Source organism: Pinus tabuliformis, chromosome 7 (genome assembly GCF_031772625.1).
Source record: "Pinus tabuliformis cultivar Carrire ecotype Pingquan chromosome 7, CPIR1, whole genome shotgun sequence".
NCBI classification, from domain to species: Eukaryota; Viridiplantae; Streptophyta; class Pinopsida; order Pinales; family Pinaceae; genus Pinus; species Pinus tabuliformis.
The window spans coordinates 1,464,213,422-1,464,217,693 of record NC_142293.1 but is presented as its reverse complement, the minus strand read 5'-3'; the positions used below and the strand labels follow the sequence as shown (position 1 = coordinate 1,464,217,693).

General features: G+C 40.0%; 1 long non-coding RNA gene across 1 annotated transcript; it reads left to right on the top strand.

Moving 5' to 3' along the window:
• The first annotated feature begins 493 nt into the window (after positions 1–493).
• On the top strand, positions 494–1,229 carry LOC149253311 (uncharacterized). The gene is made up of 3 exons (XR_016266190.1): positions 494–629; positions 730–797; positions 882–1,229. It is a non-coding gene; the product is annotated as an uncharacterized LOC149253311 (long non-coding RNA).
• The last annotated feature ends 3,043 nt before the right edge of the window (positions 1,230–4,272 follow it).

The window sequence follows — 4,272 nt, the reverse complement described above, 5'->3', positions numbered from 1 at the left end:
AGAATCTGGGTCATCATTACACTATGTAATTGGCATACGTTAGCGTTGAAACAAGTTTAATGGAATCATTCGGCATACATTAGCAATAGTACCCGGTTTCCATAGTTCATGCTTTAAACATTTGATGAACTTTATGTTTGGTTATGACTGTACATCCACCTAATCGATTTACTTAACATTGCTTTGGTTAACCTTTATGCTTTGGTCGTATGACACAACCACCCAAAATCGTTTCATCTACATGGTATTAATGAGCGTGGGTTTCTATGGCTCTGCCACGGTACCACTCAGTTGACAGGTCACAAATGCTTTTACTATGGTTGTCCTCCCGGGGCAGGTGGCATGGTCTGGGTTCTCCAGCCATGTGACACCTCGGTGTTACCAATTTCGTTTTTACCACCAGCCGTCCCCGCCATAATTCAACGGCTTGGATCTAATCCGGAGATCGGATGGCTGGAGATCGATCAGGGTTTATCGGTGATATTTAAGTGTTCCTCTCCAATGTTTATTCATTTGATGACCGGTCTTTGTGTTCGGCGTGATGTTCCTCCTCGAGCTCGCTACCAAGACTCGATGCTGCGACCTGCTATTCTCCAGAGTTTGCGTCCAGCTTACATTGAACCCTGCAGGTAAATAAATAACACTTCCAGGTTTGGTATTGATTTAAGACTTACCTTCACTGTATTATTGTTTAACGTTTTCTGGTTTTCCTTGTCGAGTTTAACACAGTCAACACGACTATGCAACGGTAGACGCCCATGGAGAGAGGTTCTGCAACGGATCTCGGCAACTACCAGGTATGAGCTCTTGCTAGCCGGCATAAGCATCTTTATTGTAGTCTTGTATGCAGTTTTAAGCAAGCCCTGGGTATTCTTATGCAGGTCTTTGTTTCCAATGAGGTCTGCTCATTTGCTACCTATGTTTTCGGCGAAGAGCCCTTTCAGTTTGCTCGTTAATTAGCTAGGGTTTGAAAAATACTGTCTGGTTATAATAGTGTTGCCACCATGGTTTTCTGGGTTTATTCACCCGTCAAGTTTCTTCTATGCTCTGTAAATATTGAGCCGCTTAGCGGCGGACTTGAATGACTGATGCTGTAAATGCATGCTTCCCTATCTGGCCTTCACGCGCAGATTTGGGTTTTTAATTACATGTTTATATACTGAGTCTTTCTGCGTACCATGTATTGTGTTATTTATTGTTAATCTATTTTTGCCGAGGTTATGAGACTTCTGAAGCCTTCGGCAACCGTATTAATGTTTTGGTTCGATTTCCATCTATGAAAGTTCTTGTCCATATGCAGAATCTTGGGTTAAATATACTGTATAGTTCTTTAAATATATATATATATATATACCCTCGACAGTTTTAGTCATGATGTTATCAAGTTACGAGGTTATTCTTTTAATTACTCTGTTCTGTTTATGGGAACTGTTGATCCACAGTCGTTTGGGTATAACCTTGGATAATGGTTGATGTAGGTTAGATAAGCTTTATCCTCTCACACCGTATTTCATATAATACATATATCTGTGTATGTTGTTCGCATGCAAGATTTAATGTTCCATGTATCTACATTCTCATTTACTCGCAATGCACCAATGTTTCTTGAGTTCTTATGTGAATATCACTCATTATCGACGGTTTAATTCCGGCTCAGAATAGATAAGAAAGGTGTCCCTTTTGTTTATATGCATTAACATTTGTACAGTTAATTCCGTGCGCATATTTCACTATTACTACACACTGAATCTTAATAACTCGTTTTCTCTGTTAATACTCTTCTCGGTATTCCACAATACGAAACTATCTATTCCATACCCCGACCAGTGCTATAACACAGATTTGGTTACCGTTTTGTGCCACGAGTACTGAGACTCGGTACCAATCCGTTACACTGTAGGGTTATTCTTTCCGTCCAAAGTTCTCGACTCAAGGTTTTCGGTATATGGTTAAAGTGAGACTAGGGTTCTTACTGGTTATCCTTCTCAGTTACCAGAAATCATTATCTTTATCAGTTATGGTCACTACTGTTTAACTATTGATATCAACAGAATCTTTTAAATGACCACATATTATCCGTATTCGGATTGAGACTGCTACCCGTAGCCAGTCTTGCAACAGGGCTTTTCCAACCTGTAATAACTTGATGCTATGTCTCTACAATATTATTTCCCTCTAACACTAACTTGAACTAAATTCGTTACAGACACTTTTCTTCTAGTTTTTCCAAATACCCTTAAACTATCTTTGCTAACAGTACTTAGGAATCAAACAATTTTCCTAGTTCCTTTACTGTAATTTCTACACATACTGCTTTTCATATCAGGGACTACAAGTTTGTGGAATCGTACCTGAATGTCTCTGTCAGGAATGATTCTGTTCAAACAAAAGTCACCTGAACTTATATTCTGCTCTCCTCCCAGCCACGAGATCCACCCTCAGACGGTGTTCTCCCCCCGAGCAAACCTGCAGGCCTCCAGCCCTCAACAGGTACAGTGCACTCCTGTGCCAGGTTATCTGGTCCTCACCAGACTTAACCTCCCACTTCTCCTTTCTTTCTTGGAGCAAGATCAGTTTTTCCTTCTCTCTGTCTGTCCCCACAGCACAGAATCCCTCAGTCAGGGCTTTTCCCTCTTTTAGAGGGTAGTTCCATCAGTTATCACAACTGATCATTTGTTTTAAAACTCACCTCTTAGAGGCTGCCAGCAATTTCCAAACAAAATACTTAAATTAAATTATTAAATCAGAATTAGTTTGTCACAGCTTTGTTTAAACATAACAACAACTGTTTAATCTTTTACCACAGTAATTTCCAAATTTACATAGATCTGGGGTTATTACATAGGCAAAGCTAGACAAATCACAGATTCATATGTTGATCTAGAACTATGAGCAGCTCCCTCCACTCATCACCAGCATTGAGGCTTCCTATACATGGTTGTTCAAGAGTTTGGATGTCGTAGTGAGGACACACATGATTCCTTCAATCAAAACCCTTACTTAAGCCATGAGGAAAAACCAAGTCATGCTGGAGGTCAATAGGTACATAGAGTAGTTGATGCGCAAAGCCACAAGTGATGACTTGCAACTGAGCACAAAGAACATGTGAAAGTACGTCGTTAATCTACCCACACTTAGGACAGTGTGTTGCATGCTTCAAGATGAGATAGACAGAGGATTCAAAACTATATACCCAAAAGTTATGGTGGCAAGAGTCTGCTTCGATAAAGAAATCACTAAATAGTATAGGGACACAATAGTGTAGTACCAAGCTTGGTATCAGTTCATCACCAAAGACCACCACAAGGAGGTTACTGAGTTTGTCTTTTCCCAAGACCCTGAGTGATGTTGTTTGTCTTGTTAAGCTAACTCAACCTTATTTTGTCAGACATGGGTATATGTGGAAATTATATTATTGTAAATATGTTGTAAGTGAAATTCCAAGTGTCACTAGTGGAATGTGAACAGTCACTATGTAAAGTGAAGAGTCGTGAGGGTAGTCGAAGAGTCAAAGGGGAATCTCAATGGTCACCCCACCTTTTTCTATATATAGAACCTCATAACTCATAGTATAGGATTTTGGGAGCTAAGATTTTGACTAGGCATTACTTATAGAAGGCTTGGAGAGTATTTTGATGAGCCTTGGCTTCTCCACAACATAGAGAAAGTACATCTCTTTGGAGGAGCAGGCAGTGTTGACTGTAATGTTCCACTATTTGGGGCTAGTGGTTGTCAATGGTGTATGTATTGATGAAAATTTCACTTAATAATATATAACAGAGCCAACACGGTTTCATGCATATGTTGTTATTGTAGTTGGACTATTCTGGTTGCTTTAGAAATGTATGTTATTTAACTTACACATTTGTGTATGAACTATTTTATATGAAATTGTATGAATCTTGGTGCAGATGTGTTGTTGGTTTAACCCGCCACTTTGGTTTGTGGACTATTCCTCTTTCTAGCTTTTGATACATGTCATTCTGCTCATGTGTTCCTTTTACGTTGCATACTATTACCGGATTTTAAGGGACACACTTCCTTTCCCCCCTCCATGAGTTAGAACCCCCGTGCATCTCACTTGACTCGCTACAAGTTCACACTCTTGCTTCCGACAAAGTTATCACACTTACCTCTGTTCAGTACCACAGTCAAGGCATCACTTTACTACCCACTGCTAGGACTCCTACTCCAAATGGTTTGAGGTCTAGTTGGGACTTCTTACCAGGGAGATCTCTTGACATGTTGGTGGGTCCAACACCATCAACAAGC